The sequence below is a fragment of the Podarcis bocagei genome (assembly GCF_964188305.1).
Source record: "Podarcis bocagei genome assembly, chromosome: 14".
NCBI lineage: Eukaryota > Metazoa > Chordata > Lepidosauria > Squamata > Lacertidae > Podarcis > Podarcis bocagei.
Window position 1 is genome coordinate 28,091,818 of NC_138139.1, and position 17,500 is coordinate 28,109,317.

The following is a 17,500-nucleotide window of genomic DNA, read 5'->3' on the forward strand; positions in this document are numbered from 1 at the left end:
CCCCATTGCTCCTGATGTAGATCTTCACTGGCCCAGGGTGTGGGGGGAGGTGCCCACCATTTTTTGGTTCTTCCCAATTGCCAAAATGTCTTGGGCCGACTTTTCCACTTTTGTTGCCCAGATTTGTTTTCTAATTTTGAGGCTGTTTTAGTAGACCAGTGTTTAATTTAAAATGTATTTTTAAAGTCTTATAATTTGTTTATTTATCAGGGTTGTGTTGTTGTTTTTTGGAAATTCTTCAGGAGATTTCTCAAAAGTCCAGTGACTTGGAAGACTGTATGATGGCCAACAAAAGTGTTTACACTGAGGTGGCTATTTCTGATGCACTGTCACTTAAAAACCTGAAGAGGATCATAAAAAAAAGCTTGGGAGTACACCAGTCTCTTGTAGTGAGGAATTTCTGCTGAACAATTACAAATCCTAACCATTACTTCAGAGGTAGACTGGAAAATACTTTGCTTCCTTCCTTGGAGGGATCATCAATCTTCAGGTGAAGGATAGAGATTGCAGGCATGAACTTATAGACTAAAGTTTGTCTTAATTGCTCCAATGTCACAACCTCTCTGGCAGATAACAGTACAATGAATGACTCGATGTGACCGGTAGCTGCAGGTGCTTTTTGCTAAAAGTGAGACAAATTTCTTTCCTTTGAGCCAACTGAGCTGAGGCAGTTCTTTCATTTATTTATTTCCTAGCATATTTTTTTTGCATATACCTCCCCTGTATAAAAGGTGTTTGTGTTAAAATTAAAATTTTGCCTTCATTTACACAAATATATATGAGAAAGATCTTTATCTTTAGCCCAAAGGGTCATGCCGTTTTGACCCACTGGTTTCCATTTATCAGCCCATACATCATAGACTGATAAAGAATGCAAATAGATGGTCTAGGCTTGTTGCAAGTGATGAAGAGTGTGGGTTCTAAATGTCTCAATTAGCAATTCTAGAGACAAGGTGATGGCGTGGTTAAAAATGAGCTTTTGGACTTGACCATAATTCATAGTAATTAATTAGCCATTTGCTCAACCATCCCTTCATCTAGCTTGCGTTAGCCCTTTTTATAAATCTACCTGCATGTACACAGAACAATTACATCTATGGACACACAATTACTGAGGATCACATGGATCTGTTTGACCCACATTTATGCCATGCCAATTTTGTTTGTGAATTGGCCCTCTATTAACACCCACATAACCACCCGCCAAAAAAAAGGACTACAGAATAAGGGCCACATCATACATCTCTATTGGCAGAATAGTGTAGAGATAACAATGAATGGAATGGACATGAATCTCAACTCATTTATTACACCCAGCTCTTCCCCCAAAGAGCTCGGAGCACCTTGCTTAGGGTTCCCAGGCAATCTCTCATCCAGACAGTTTATGAAACCAGCAGACTTCTTTCATTTAGCTTTCAGTAGTGCAACTGTTACATGTGCCTTTGGACCATTCTCTGGCCCCTCCTTGGGTAACGTGGAAGAGAGTGGAAGTATGGTGAGCTGTGTCAACAGCCTCTGCACATAGAACCATTCTCCCTTGTACCCCAGAAGTGCTATATGTACACTGTCAAATTTGGTTTCATGTTTCTCCATGTATCACATGAGCTACTTAAGGTCACTAAAGCTAAATGCTTCAAGACTCCTATTTAACTTTGTTCTGCTATTAAATCTACTCAAAGAAAAGGACAACAAAGTAGAGGAAATTAGCTTTCGGTGGCCTTGTGTTGTCATGAAGATGCTGAAATGCTTGGATGTTTCAGGATAAAACACACAATCTGATGAAACAAAACTTGAGCTCAGCTAGGATTGAACTGTCTATACCTGAGGTAGTACCTGCCCTCAGATATCTTCCTAATTCTTTGCACATTCCTGGTGGAGGCAGAAAGAAACTTGGCGCTTTGGGAGACACATGTGTCAAGGCTTTATACGGTGAGCCACCACTAAGAGATCGTTTCCCAGCAGTTTCCATGTAGTTGGTGTAGTGTGTAAACAAGCCATAATTCTCAAGTGCTTCACATGAAAGATGAAAATGTTTAATAGTTGCTGGGGAATGGAAGAAGGAGACCCCCAAATATTTGCTTTAAATGAGTATTCCATTATGTGTCTGTACCTGCAAGGGGTGAGTTGAAATTTGACAATACATCAAGTGCAATTATTGGTGGGAGATCTTTCCAACCTTCACTGGGCCTTGGTTTCAGCTGTCTTCAACAGTGGCCAAATCACAATTCCTGAAAAGCTCAGAGTGCTCCATTATCTGTGTTTTCCTTCCGTAGTACACATAGACAAAAACAATCCCTCCCATCCTTCTTAGATATCCCATTGGCTTTTAAGGACGCCTGTTACAAAAGGGATCAGACATCTCTATTCATTTGTTCACTTGGGGTCGTTCCTCAGGAGTACCCAAAACTCTTGACTAGTATGGGATCCACAAGTAACCACAACAAATGCTCTTCAATTATACTTTCTCCTTTTTGGTCATTTCCTAATATATCCAAGAGCAGTCCTTTGTACCATGCTGTGAATTTACTCTCCACTGAAACCTTTTTCCAACCGACAACCAAACCTGGAATGGCATCCCCTGTTAAGTATCAATAAATTTCAGCAGATCAAAATGGCTGATAATGTGGGTTTTTTATTTTGAGCAAAAGTAGTTTGCTCAACCGTTCTTGTTACATATGTACGCATGATGAGGTTTTCTACCACATCATGTATTGCTTTATCAGTCCTGCACCCATCTTAGATCAATGCCCCAAATAGCTGTTGCCTTCAACTCTTTTGCATTCCAAGAGGAAGCTGACAGGAGATGAAGGCATTTTCTACTGTGCCCAGATGTGGTACTGAGTATCACTAATGTGGACTAGAACCCACACTTCTCACTAAATTGTGCAGGGGGAAGGGAATTAATGCACCCTTCTGTTTCTTTCTAATCTTGGAAAGGCAATCTCATATGCAGCTTGCACAGAAGTGGGATGTTAGTGGCTCATAAGTAAAGCACATTTTGGATTGGAGTCACCAGGGGAATTTTTATCCACAATCCAAATTAGTTGAAGTGTGGCTGTTTCTAAAAATGTACTCCCAAGAAAGACATTCTGGGATATAGATAGATAGATAGATAGATAGATAGATAGATAGATAGATAGATAGATAGATATGCTCTGTCTTCCCTGAAGACCCAAATGTCTGCAATTTGGCCTTGTTGTTTTTCAGAGCAGGGTGCCGGCAAAGTGTCATTCTTCCTTTCCTCAACAGTACTTTGAAAAAGCTCTCTTGATGTGCAGATTTATTGGCAGAGAAAACAATTCATGGAACAGATCAAACTGTTGTTTTTTTATTTTAAAAGCCACCAGAAAAGACCCAAATTATTTTAGTTGGAGCAAAATCCTCCTCCTTAGGATCAACTAAGGGACACGGAGCAATGGATCCAAACTACAAGAAAGAAGATTCCACCTAAACATTAGGAAGAACTTCCTGACAGTAAGAGCTGTTCGACAGTGGAATTTGCTGCCAAGGAGTGTGGTGGAGTCTCCTTCTTTAGAGGTCTTTAAGCAGAGGCTTGACAACCATATGTCAGGAGTGCTCTGATGGAGTTTCCTGCTTGGCAGGGGGTTGGACTCGATGGCCCTTGTGGTCTATTCCAACTCTATGATTCTATGAACTTACACATTACATCCACTGTGTCATGATTACAGTTATCACTTGATATTCGGAATTATTTAGTGTGGGGTGGGTTTTCTGCTTTTGTTTTTTTGCTAGTCTTGAGTATTTTGTATAGCATTAGCTCCAAAAGCTTCAGTAAAGGTAAAGGTACCCCTGCCCGTACGGGCCAGTCGTGACCGACTCTGGGGTTGCGTGCTCATCTCGCTTAAGAGGCCGGGAGCCAGCACTGTCCGAAGACACTTCCGGGTCACGTGCCCAGCGTGACGAAGCTGCTCTGGCGAGCCAGCACCAGCGCAGCGCACGGAAACGCCGTTTACCTTCCCGCTATAAAGTGGTACCTATTTATCTACTTGCACTTAGGGGTGCTTTCAAACTGCTAGGTGGGCAGGAGCTGGGACCGAACAACGGGAGCTCACCCCGCCGCAGGGATTCGAACCGCCGACCATACGATCGGCAAGTCCTAGGCACTGAGGTTTTACCCACAGCGCCACCCGCGTCCCAATCTTGAGTATTTTGTATAGCATTAGCTCCAAAAGCTGAACACGTTCAGTACACTTGACTTAAGAGTCTCTCTATACACAATATTGCACAAATCTACCCTGCATAAGGAATGCATTTATTTATTTATTTATTTATTTATTTATTTATTTATTTATTTGCTTGCATGCATGCATGCATGCATGCATGCATTGCTTTAGGGCTAAACCTTCGAGTGGTAGGAGATTTCAGGGATTCCGAGCACTTACCGGGGTCTTTGGGAAATGAGGCACAATGGAGACTGTGGTGTCTTTAGGATATATGGTTTATTTAAACATATATACAACCTGAGCCTACGATGCCTCAGGCATCAAACATCATGCTCTGCTTCTCTGGCTTTTTAGCTTGCTGCCCTCACCAGTCGCTAGGTCACATCACAGCCAACTCTCAACTCTAATTCAAACTCTAGCTTTGTAATCTAACTAACTCTGACTCTGACCAACTAACCCCCACCCATTTGCCATCCGACACAGAGCCTTTGCTTTCTTAATAGCCCGTTACCTTTCATTTGTTCTCTTAATGGCCCATCTCCCAGGCCATTGCCTGAACACGGGGAGCTGGGTCCAGAGTTTAGGAGTCTGGCATCCAGTTTAACTCCTCAAGCCTTGATTAAATTCTAACACCAACTGGACCCAGGAATTATGGGGAGTCTGGCACTCATGAACTCATAACAGGCAGAACACACAAAATTTGTACGATGATAGAATGGAAAACATCTCAGCTACAGCATTTGCTGCTAGTAGCAGTTTCCAGTGGCTTCTCAAAAACAACCCCAGAGAGTGTGTATAGCAGTGATCTAATCTAGCAGTCAATAGGTTGTGAATGACCGAGGCAAAGTCCAATTTTGTCAGGCAGAATTATACTTGATGGGCCAGCCGAAACTGAAGAAATGGCACCTCTCACTGACAGTGCTGCCTGCACATCTAGCAAGAGCATATGATCAAGGAGCATCTCAAACTATGAATTGTTATTTCAGAGAGTACAGCCCCACACAGAAAAGGCTGTGGAACCCAACTGTTGTTGGGACATCCCACTCACCAGCAGAAAATCCGTTTTGCCTGAGTTAAGTTTCAGCTGGTTTGTCCTCACTCAGTGACAGAATGTGCAAAGTTCTCAGAGCATGACATTTTCCTTTTAAATGAAATGAATATTATCTTCCTGCTTAGAAATGATATCCTCACACAATTCTGTCTAGTGATTTAGATCATGCTATCTGTGTGTGTTCATTTAGTTACAGCTTTGGAATGTTAACTTGGTTCAAAGGGAATGGAAGATTCTGAGTAGCACTTTTAATCCCAGAAGCTATTTTGCCAATTTAAAAAAAAAGTCAGCTTGCAATTTGCCACTGACCATTAACATTTTTGTTTATCAGGTACTAGCCATACCCCACCATTGACCTCACTGTGTGTGGATGTACAGATTGGCAAAATAATATTTGGGTATAGTTTAGTTTTGTATTGTTTGGTTTTGTTTTAATTAACCTGCAAAGTTGAAATAAGTTTATTAAGAAATGCAATTTTTGATTAAAATATATTTTAATAAATAAATAAATAAATATTGCAGTATCTCAGCAGGTAAAGTAAAGGTAAAAGGACCCCTGACCATTAGGTCCAGTCGTGACCGACTCTGGGGTTGCGGCGCTCATCTCGCTTTATTGGCCGAGGGAGCCGGCGTACAGCTTCTGGGTCATGTGGTCAGCATGACTAAGCCACTTCTGGTGAACCAGAGCAGCACACGGAAACGCCATTTACCTTCCCGCTGGAGCTGTACCTATTAATCTACTTGCACTTTGACGGGCTTTTGAACTGCTAGGTTGGCAGGAGCTGGGACCGAGCAACGGGAGCTCACCCCCTCGCAGGGATTCGAACCGTCAACCTTCTGATCGGCAAGTCCTAGGCTCTGTGGTTTAACCTAATTATTCAGGCCTGTCCTAGGCCAGCCAGACACAGATCTTTGAACATCCTGCATAAGTTTATCTTTGGGAAGGAGGTGGATGCTTTCCGATACAGGATTATCGTAGTTGGTCCGTAGATGCTTTACAGTTGGGATTCCTTAATTTGTTATTGCTTTTCTGCAAATTATATTCTAGTGTGACTGTCACGAATGGTTCCTTTTGGAAGCTAATGCTGCTCCTGCAATGCTGATCCTATTAATACTCTGCAGCGTAGATGGAATTTGGGTGAGTATACATCATGCAGGTCTGAGCTATACCTAATACAAGACATGCAGAGGCTCAGACTTGGACATGGGAGCCCAGCTCCTTAGTTCTAGCTTAAATAGAGCTGGCTATGGTTTCTTTGTAGTGTAGAGAGAGGGAAGCATTCTGCACATGCACAGAGGTACTCCCATTTACATTGTCATGAGAGAGTTAGTGGAGCACAATGGATTTGAACAGGGTGGTCTGCAAGGCCCTTTTTAGCTGCTCTCAGCAACCTTCAAGAAAAAACATCTTAGAGCCTTTTTTTTTTAAAGTGTCATGTGTTGTTAACGAAAGTGCATACATTTGTTCGTACATTAAATTTGTTTCGTAATTAGATTGTTTGTTTACTTATATATATTTAATCAAATATATTAATATTAAACATATTGCAAACATTTTAATGTATGATGTGGAAATTCAGTTCTGTGTGTTGCCTGGGGTTCTGTGTCAAAGTACTATTGCAGCCTGCCTGCCATGAAAAGTTGGACTGCCCTGGCTTAGAGGCTGCACTGTGAATCAGGAAATGCCTGCTCCAAAGCTGACCTCTGCTATAAACACACAGGGTGGCTTTCAGCTTTACACTCAAACCTGTGAACCCCCAAACTACAATACGAGAGTGAGGTTAATGGTGTAACTTTCAGGTTTGCTGTAAGGATTGCTGAAATAAAATATAAATATTGTTTATTGTAAATATTGGAGGATAATGGACTCTCCTTCATCTGAGGTTTTTAAACAGAGGTTAGATGGCCAACTGTCAGGGGTTTGCTTGCTTGCTTGCTTGCTTGCTTGCTTGCTTGCTTGCTTGCTTGCTTCATAAAATTTATACACTGCTTGGTTGTAAAAACCCTCAAAGTGGTTATTCTTTAGTTGTGGTTCCAGCTTTTCAGGGAGTTGGAATAGAGGACCCTATGGGTCCCTACCAACTCTGAAATTCTATGATTCTGTGAGTGTTCAAAGTGCTATATAAATTGTATGTAGATCAATATTACTTCTGTTGTTACCTGATCCAAGGGGGTTGGGGGTTGGGGAGGGAAACAAATTCCAGGATTGTCACTTGGCCAGTCCAGCTCCAGATTAGGTTCTGAGCCTGCTGCCCTTGTGGCAATGCACTTTTGTCTAACTTTCTGATGGGGAAACTTCTACAATAATTGTGGTTTAGGTTGATTTGGTTTTTTCTTTTATCAGCAGAGTTGTCCAGGATCCTGGTGTCATTTTTATAGGAGTGGGACTCTAGCTGTACAATTGCTGAAGATTTGTACTGACTGGGGACTTTACCTTCACTAAAGGGTAGGCCCATAAACTACAAGTGCAGGCTAAAGACAGGATTTATGGACTGAGCCTTCCTGCCTATTGCAGAACAAACCTGTGCAGCTCATCCTTGTTTTTTTCACTGGCGCAGCTGCTCTGAGCTGGAATCCTGGAAAGAAAGTTCAAGGTTTATAAGTGACTGGTCAGCCCAAGAGATTTTTAATGGAAAATGAATGTCTAGGCTAGGGTTTTTAAAAGGTGTGTGTGTGTGTGTGTGTGTTGGGGGGTGTGTGTTCCTCAACAGCTGATCCACCACACATTCTGGCCAAGAGAGAAATGCATAGCCAACAGATGAGATGACTCTAAAGACAGGTGAGTGGAAGGCTGCCTCTGTTTTTTGCCTGCGTGTACGTGTTTGGTTGTGTGAACCAACGATCCAGCAAGCGATTCCCGCAGCTGGATGCTGTGCTGGAAAAGCTTTCACCCCCCCCCCGCCTCTTTTTTCATCCACTTCTCCAAGGCTTTTTCTTTTCCCAAGGGCCTGATCACTCAAGCACCTCCGTCTCTCCCAGCGTGTGGAAAGTGGGAGGGAGCGGGGTTGCGGGGAGAGAAGGAGGGCCAACTAAAGCGTTAATTGTGCCTTTTTAGCTCATGTTCGGCCGGCAGCAGGAGAAGGCGCTGCTTAAACCTAATCAATAAAGTCTTGTCTATTGATCGTGTAAATTTCATTTGGCAACCGTCACTTACCAGTCTCTCCCACTGAGCCGCGAGAGAGGCAAGGGCAGACTCGTCCCCCGCCCCGCAGTAAGCTGCTTTGGGGGACGGGCCCTAAGTCTTTGGCGCGGCTTTCATGTGTGAATTTGAAGAAAGGGATGCTGTGCCCAAGTGGAAATGCAGAAACCCGCTCTTTCTAAGCCAGGGCCTTTGCAATATGTTCTCTGGCCCGCGATGACCTTGGGTGGGTGGGGGATACGTCTAAGTGCTGTTGGATGAGTGGGCGTGCCTGGACTTGCACTTGCCCCATTCCTAAACGGCCTTGACTGGAACCAGGCGACACTACCTGCGGATTGGGACCATGTCTCTGGGCCCTCCGCCCTGAGCGCCATACTGGAGAAACACCAAGGGCTGTGCTGAGTAGGAGTGGATGCAAATACCGCAATGAATGGATCTTGGCGGGGCAACTGGCCGTCGGATTCCCGCATCTCTCTCCAGGGTCCTGAAGGCTCCCTAACCCGCCCCCGTCTGCCCCCCGCGTCGCTCTCCGAGGTGCTGAAGGTTATTTGACCTGAGGAGCCAACTACCAAGGCAGAGGGTGCAGGTTCCTTCAGTCCTTTACCTATTCCTGGCGGTGGGGAGAGGCTCTCTTTCTCCTCCCGCCTGCCCCGGGGGTCGCCTCTCTCTGTTGGCGGCGCCTCTGACCTCTGCCCGCCCCGTCCAGGTTGATTACTCCATCAGGCCCGTCCGGGTGTGCCAAGGCTGTAAAGAGCCATTACCCGGATTCTTTTATCAATGTCCAGTAATTAAAATGTCACCGTTTAATTTTCAGGCCTTCTCGGAGCAATCTTTTCCTAATAAAGAGTCTAATCGAAAGGCTATTCGCCACCCTCCCACCCGAAAATGGCACCGGCAGGCGGGCTGCTGCGGCGGAGCGAGGCCCCCGCGCGGATCGATAGCGAGAGGGCTGGGATTGATCTGCCGCTAAAATGAAATTTATTGGGGTCATGGTTTTATATGGTGCTGATACAACTGTTAAATGGGGGACATTCGTTTCCAATAGGAGGCGTTTATTAAACTTCCACTGAATTAGACCGCGGTGATTTATGGGGCAATCTCCCGCCTGCGAGCCCCTCCAGGAACGAGAGCGGGGAAGGAAGGGCCTTGGCGGCCTCCTCTTAGAGAGATATTTATAAAGAGATGACACGGGCCTCTGAGTTTTAAGCCGGAGTGGCGAGGAAAGGACTTTCGAGGGACGTGACAAGGAGGCAAAGGATCGGGAGGCAGACGGAGGGTGGGTGGGGGAACCTAAAAGGTGAGCCACCCAAGCCCACCAGCGCCAAGTGTGACGGTCTCACCCCCGCCAGAGTTCCCTACTCAGTTCAGGAATTTCCAACAGACTGGACAGAAAGTCTGGAGTAACATGGGTCTGCACGACTGCAAGCCTACCCAGGTTTTCTGCTAGCCGCCCTGAGCACGGTTGGGTGGAAAGGCGGGGTGCAAAAATAAGGAGTAAAATAAAAGCAGGAAACAGGGAGTAAGTCCCATTGAGGGCGCTGGGACTTGCCTCCGAATCGACACTGATCTGCTTGTGCGCCCATTACCCAGCCGAAATATTCCAAGACCAGCTCGCGGGGCCAACTTTCCTGCCGACTGTCTTTTGTCACGAGACTTTAGGTCATCGGAATCAAAAGCATCTTACAAGGGTGGGCCTTCCCTGGCCGCTTCACTGGTACCTTGTTTTGGCTGAAATACACGGATTAACAGCAGACCGGAAGAGGAGGTGCTGGATTAACGCACGAACTGTCGAAGGGGTTGCTGTGAGGCCTCCCTTTTAAAACAAAACTTTGGAAACTCCCACCCCAAGCCTTCCAGAGAATTTTTTTCCCCAAGTAACACTTGCACCTTTGATTTGCCTTGATCACAGCAGAGGTTGGGACAAGCCATTCCCCCTTTCCTCACTAGCGACTGGCATGATAACACTTTCCCCCGTTCCTCCAGCTGTCCCATTTTACAGAAGAACCCCCATCGCCACCCATTCTCTTCCTGCGCAAACAGCTTTCTCATTACCCCTTGGGGGCAGGAAGAGGAGAGGAGTATAAAGCGAGGAACAAGGGGTGGGGGTTCTGTTTGGCAATCCAAGTGGGCCGGGCGGGGGGAGCGTCTGCTTTGCACGCAGAAGGACCCGGGTACAATCCTGGCATCTCTAGGTAGAGCAGGAAGAGATTCCTTGCCTGAAACTCTGGAGAGCCACAGAATACGGAGCTTAGACTCAATATAAACCCATTTCCTGTGTTCGATATATGGAATGCGGAAGGAAATCGGTCATTCAAGTACACGCTGCGATTTTACTCTGTGAACCGCCCTGAGACCTGCGGGTATATAGGGTGGAAGAAGAAGAAGAAGAAGAAGAAGAAGAAGAAGAAGAAGAAGAAGAAGAAGAAGAAGAAGAAGAAGAAGAAGAAGAAGAAGAAGAAGAAGAACAGGCGGCAGCCAAGCTGAGAAAATGAAGGGGCTGGGCCAAGGAGGATCCACACTAGCTCTCCAGTACTTCGAGGTTCCCATCTCTGCCGCCACATGCCCCCTCGGCGGTGTGTTCTTGTAGTGTGGGTGAATGGGTGGCTATAGATATGGCGGAGATTGGATGGCGGATGCAGGGCTGGATACATGGTTAGAGAGGTTCTTGTTTTTCCCTCTGAGTTTGCTTGCTTGCTTGCTTGTTTGTTTAAGTTATATCCCGCCCTTCCTCCCAACGGAGCTCAGGGCAGCAAACACACAATGCTCATCTTGTGGCAGTTAGTTCCTTGGGTCCATTGGACATGTCGTAAGATAGTGTTTTCCTTGAACACAAGCTTGCTTGTAAACAGCCTAAGGGGCCAGGAGTGTGCCTGCAGATTCTTCTCCACTATAGACCCTCTTGGTCTTTCAAGGTTCTGCGCCCACAACCTCTCCAGCAACCCCTGCTTGGAGGGCCAGCTCCCGCTCATATTTCAAAACAAGGGACAAAAGTAGAGACTCTCAGCCATCTCCTCCACCCACACTCCCTCAGAAAAACAACAACCCGTGTATATCCCCCCAAAACCCCTTGCATTGGGCGATCATTGAGTTTTAATTAAAAATTGTTACAATTAAACCCAACACACACGCACGTGCGCACACATGCCTTAATTACATTTGATTTTTAATTCCAAATCCGTGTTTACACAGTAAGCGAGACGTACCTCCTGATTATCCCCAATACTCTTTATACTGTACTAATTATGTAAATTAAACCTAATTAACTGACAAAAAACTGCAGTTAATTCAACTGTTAAAAGATATGGGATCGCAAGGAGCTTAAGAGAAGCAATGAAAGGATAAGGGGAGCGGATACCTTCCTGGGGAGGGCTCTCCCCTTCCTGTTTGCACTGGGAGAAGGCAGGTGGGGGTTAGTTATAAACTAGGCACTGGCTGTTAAAGTTTAAAAAGGTCGGTTGTCATCGTTGGCTTTCCCCGATAAAGATCTGAGACCTCCAGAGCGACACGAGAGGTCAAAAGGAAGATTTTGAACGGCCGCCCCATGGCTTCTTAATCAATGTTCCCACTTCACTCGCTCCCACCCCACCGCTTGCTCCCCTCCCTCCCCTTAATCCCGAAACAGCACTGGAAACAATATTATTTCTGGCTGTGGTATAGTATCTGGGCGAGAAATGCAAGCATGCTTCTAAGTGCGCACCCTCCCTAACAATGAGCGGAGAATATTTTGTCGGAGCTGTTGGGCAGCAGAATGGATATCCTGCTGCGCCGAAACTTCAGTCCCTCCAAATTCCCATGTAAGGGGGAGGATTATGAGAGACCTCAAAAGGCAGCTGCTAGCCTTGCTTGTTGCTTTTATGCTCTCTTGGAAAGGTGGGGGGGGAAGGGAGAAGTTAGAGAGGGGTGCTGCTCCCTGCTAATGTTCTTATAGGGTGGGGGCATGTGGTATAGAGTCCTTCGTCTCACAACTTCCCCGAACGGTGTTATTCGGACAGCGCCTCCTTTTACAATGGCGCTGTCTCAGGTGCTGAAACCACCGGTGCCGGTCGAATACCTGCAGCAACCGCAAGTGCGGGCCTCCGGCTAAGGGTCAGTTCAGCACCTGGGACAGCGCAGCTCTAGGCGACGCCCGACGAGACCTTCCTTTTAAACCGATCGCGACAGGAGGAGAAGGCCGATTCGCCTCTGCGACTTTGGAACCGGTCACTTTCGATTCCAATCGCTGCACTCTCGGAGTTAATGTCTGGGCGGCCCACAGTCCAAATAACGCCCCCCCCTCCGCTTTTCACATTAAATCACCAGGACTAGAGTGGTCGAGACAATGCGGTCTTGCCCATTTACAAGCTAAGGCCTGAAGTTTGCATTCCTGAGATTTCACTCCTGAAAGCGCGTCAAAGCCTCTACTCGTAGTTATTTGTAATAACATGGTCTTGGCTATCTCAGGCCTTTGGGACGTGGTGGAATACATGCCCAGGTAAATTAATAAATAGCATATCCCGCTTTCCCCAAACTTCCTGGGTGGTTAAGAGACTCATCCTTCTGGACAGGGCTAGACTTGTACCGACGACCTCTTAAACCAGACTCGTTTCCTCCCAGCGCAAAGCAATCAGGGTTGTTAAAATCAGCCAACTTTGGGGACTGCGGCGGGGTCCATCTCGGTTAGCTATTTGTAGGACAAGATTTCTGGTTAGAAACGAGTCCAGAGCTCTCTGCTCCATCCTCCCAAATTCGTTCCTGGGGTTAGACTGCCTTCTTCACTTTTGGAAGAGGAGGGGCCGCTCCGGGATGACGCCGGAGCAAACGATCTGCCACTATTTTAAATTGAGCCCCCCCGCCCGCTCGCCAGAAACACTTCGGGGTCCCCTGATGACTCAGTCGTCTGTCGGGAAGCAACTTCCCTCGGTGTGGCAAACTTTACCTCCCTCTGCGCCCCCCCTTCCCAGTTCACCGCCCCCCTTCGGGGTTGCTTTTGCAATTGACACTCTGGGCTAACAGACGGGTCTAATATCAACCGCGCTGCAGAGGTTAAGAGCCCTGGGGCGAAGGGCGGCGGGGCGGGAGGGGGGGGCGAAGAGAGAGGGAGAGGGGGAGGAGGGAGGGGGAGGGAAGAGAGATCGGATTAAATACGGCGCTTTGTAAGTATTTAAAATTACATTTAATCTCCGCGTCCCACGTTTGTTTATTTGCTCGGTTTTGTAACAAAACAAAACATAGAGTTTCAACATAAAAGAAGCTCATTAAACCATCACGAACTGTGAATTATTCTAATAAAAATATATATTAAAAAAAACCCCGAAGGAAACACCTCCCTTCTTTCAAAACCAAATAAATATGCCACCAAATTAATACTGAAAACCTCACTTTTTTTCTCTCTCTCTCCCTCTCTCTCTCTTTAACCCATATTAAAATAATGCATAAAGCGCCTGTCTCCGCGGGGGGCGGCCTGCGCGCCCCTGCCAGCCTCTCCGGCTGGATCTTATGAAAAGGTTCCATCTTTTTAACTTCCTCGCCAGGGCGGGCGGGCCTCGGTTTGCAGCCGGGCGCCTCGGTTGGCGCAGTAATAACGGCTAATAAATATTTAACTACGCATTTGTTGTTGCTTTTTGCGGGGGGGGGGGTTAGGCGAGGGGGGGAGGCTTGCAGGGGCTCAGGAGTCGGCTGGGGGTACCAAAAGCTCAAGGACGCCTCTCCCATCGCCAGGGCAAAGTCTAATTAAAGACAAATGCCGGGAGTGGGGGTGGGGGGGGTGGGGGCAGAGATGTAGTGGAGGGGGGCGTCCTCAGCTCTGACCATCCAGGGCTGCAACATTTATTGGTCACAATGCAGAATTCAGTGTGTGCGCTTTAAATAATTAAAAGGCGAGGAATAATTACCGACTCGCATTGTAATTATGGCGAGCCACCCGCGCTTAGAAACGGGAGCCGCATCGAGGGTGAGTCGAGGTTAGGGTTACCAAGAGGGCCTCTGCCAGGATTTTCCAGCTCACCTTTTGTCTAGCGGAGGCAGCCAGGAGGGACGCTGGACTTGAGAAAGGGGAGCGTGTGTTTGTGTGTTTGTATGTGGCTGTGCTCCTTAAATCCGGAGCACCAATTAAAAAGCCCTTTTTCTTTGCCCACAACTCCTTCTCCGCGCTCTCCATATCGCTGCGAAAAAGAAGTCTCAAAACTCAAAACTCAAAAACTCTTTCGAATTACCGCCCCCCGCTCTTTCTCTCTCTCTCCCCACGCACAAATGTAATGCATTCTGGTCTTCCTCCCCCCCAACCCCCCCCCAACAACACCACACCAGACTTTTCCCGCAAGTCTACCCCCGGCGCCCCCCCCCCCGCTCCTCCGCCACCGCATATTCCTCGCCAGAGATTTATGCCCCCAAATCTGCTTTTCAAGGACAAACTCCGCTTCCTGATACATCAACTCTCAAGTAGGCGCGGGCATTTTCATAACAATGCGCGCTGGAAGATGGAGCCCATATGCCGGGGCGAAGGGCGAAAGCTGTTTTCCTGGCGGAGGGGAGCGCCCGCTCCCCTCAAAGTGCCTGAGGCCGCCAGCCTGGGCCGTTATTAACTTCTGTTTGATTAGTGTAATTGCTCAAATTTGGGGCCGGACAGTATGATTAATTACAGTTTAATTAACGCGTCCATTAAGAGCACTTAATGCCACGATGCTTTTAGAAACAGCCTGAGGAATGGGCGCTCCAGGAAAGAGGAGCGAGGGGAGATTGAAAGCGGCGGCGGCGGCGGCTTAATTTTCATTTTTAACATTTATTTGGTTGGGGGGGAAATACACCGGGTCAGGTTTCCATAAGAAGGAAGCGGGAAGAGATGGAAGACAAAAAAGGAGGGAGCCCCCGACAGAAATACGTTTGGGAAGAAATGAAATCCAAGACTAATAATAAAATAAAAATATTTTCTAATTTCGAAATCTTTCCCTGCATGCTGGATTTAAAAAACACCAAAAAAACACGCCTCCTTCCTTCCATCCCTTTCGCGATCGCGAGCAGCCAATCTTGGTCTGAAATTGAGTCTATATCCCACGTTTGAACCCCTTTCTACGGTGGGTTCCAGTAGAAATTGACCACTGAGGCATCTTCAGACCGCAACCCTGGGCACCTGAAGTCCCATTTGACTCTTCCAACAATCCAAGTTTATGGTTGGGATGGGGAGTTTATAAGGGATATGCTAAACAAACGACGAGGGAAATCGTCGTTTTATCTACCGGATTTATTTGTTTTGGGGAGGATTTTTTTTTTTAATGAAAGGAACTAGAAAACCCCCTTCCGCTGTTTCCCCCACTCCATTTATGTATATTAAAATCTGAAATAAATATTTAGCTGCACTTTTATCCAGCAAAATGTTCCTCGGAAATATTTTAATCAATTTAACCTATCCATCACTCATTACCCAGAGAGATAGTCTGTGTCCAAAACAGGTATGTAAATAATTGTACCTGTGTCACGCTAACATGCACTATTTAGGGATCATTTTATAGGGGTAAATTATTTGAGCCGGTCCCGGGCACTCCAAGACGCCTCAACTTTCCCCGTTAAACAGCAGGCTCTCCATTAGGTATGTCAAGACAGGCGTATTTCCACTTCCTTATTTAAATGTCCTCCCTGCAAACAGAGCCAATGAGGCTATAAATATTGATCAAGCCGTACAGTTTAGGCACCAGCCTCCTCCTCCTTCCCCGCAGTTTTGGGCTCATCGCCTCGTGTTGACGGTGGCCACGATACTGTGTCATGAGACGGCGCGGGGTGGGGGGGATACGAGACATGTGTCCCATCTTCAGAAGGGAGGACGGGTTTTGCCCGACAATTCCTGCAAAGCTAAGAACTCACCGGGGTTCCAATGCCCCCCCAAGCCCGCCCTGCTGTCTATTGATCGGCTTATGAATAGTTAATTGGGCATCTTTTTCGTTGTATCTCTCCCCCCTCCGCCCCGCCCCCGCCAGAAGATTGCCTGTTAAATCAACGCCTTTGCCTGAGGGGGAGATACGATCTGTCCTCTCTCTCTGGTTGTAGATTTTTCGTGCCCAGACCCTCAGCAAACCTTTGCTTCAGTTTGCATCGTTCCCGGCGTCCGGGAGAGGAACTGTTATTTTGGGAGCGGGGAGGGGTTGCTCAGATTCCACCCACCCGCTTCCCATTTCTGGTTTTCAGTTGTGGTAAAGGAAATAAAAGTGGGACGCCAGAAGAGGAAAAAGAAAAGCGGGAGAGAGGGGGAGAAATTCGCCTGCGGGACTCTGGTCTTTCTGCACAGTTTGATTGGGGTTGCGGGGCAGAGACCCGAGCCGCCTAGACAGGTGGTAAAAGCTCCAGCGTTTTAGCAGCTTCTCAGCCCAGAAATACCTTCCTTTGCACTCTGTGCCCCGGACCTGCTGGACCGTCCCCATCCACCCCCGAAATTCTATATTAACAGCTCCTGGTGGGGTCGTCCCGCGTTCCGCGAAACTAAGTGGTTCAGCGGCGCTGTCGAAGTCCAGGTGGCCGGAGAGGAGGTGGAGTGAAGATCGCTTTCCACTCCTTAGCGAAACATCGCCCGCTGCCCCTTTAATATCACCACACCTCAGGCCCCCAGCCCCTGCCCCCACTCCTCTTTAAGGAAACCAGCCGCCCTGGGGGTTGGGGGGGTACACAGAGCAGGGAAACCGAGGAGCCCCAGTTGGCGCTGAGCAGGCAACAGTCGCGAGGAGGGAAGCTGAAACGGTTCTTCCTGGCGCGTGGCCTTGAGGGGGGGTGACCTCTCCAAGCCTCCCTTTCGCTCCCCAGCCCTCCTCGGAAGATACCTGACCGGGGAAAGGTGTGCAAAAAAAGGGGGGGTGGAAGGAACAAGTCCGCGCGCTTACCTTCTCGGCGCCCGCGGCGGCGGCTGCTTCGCACCGAATTTCCTCCTCCTCCCCCCGCAACGCCCCCTTCCCCACCGCCACCCCCCCAATGCCGGCAATCTGTTTTTCCTTAAAGAAGCCCTGTCTGCGTTTTGATTGACTGGCGCCGCGGGATGATTGACACGCGCCAGAGTCCCGACGGCACTTCGGGTAAATATGTTGGTGCTGCTAAGTGGGAGTTGCCTTCCTATTATTTTAGCTGTCACTGGATCAATGTACAACGTCTTCAACTAAGGATCAGGATCCT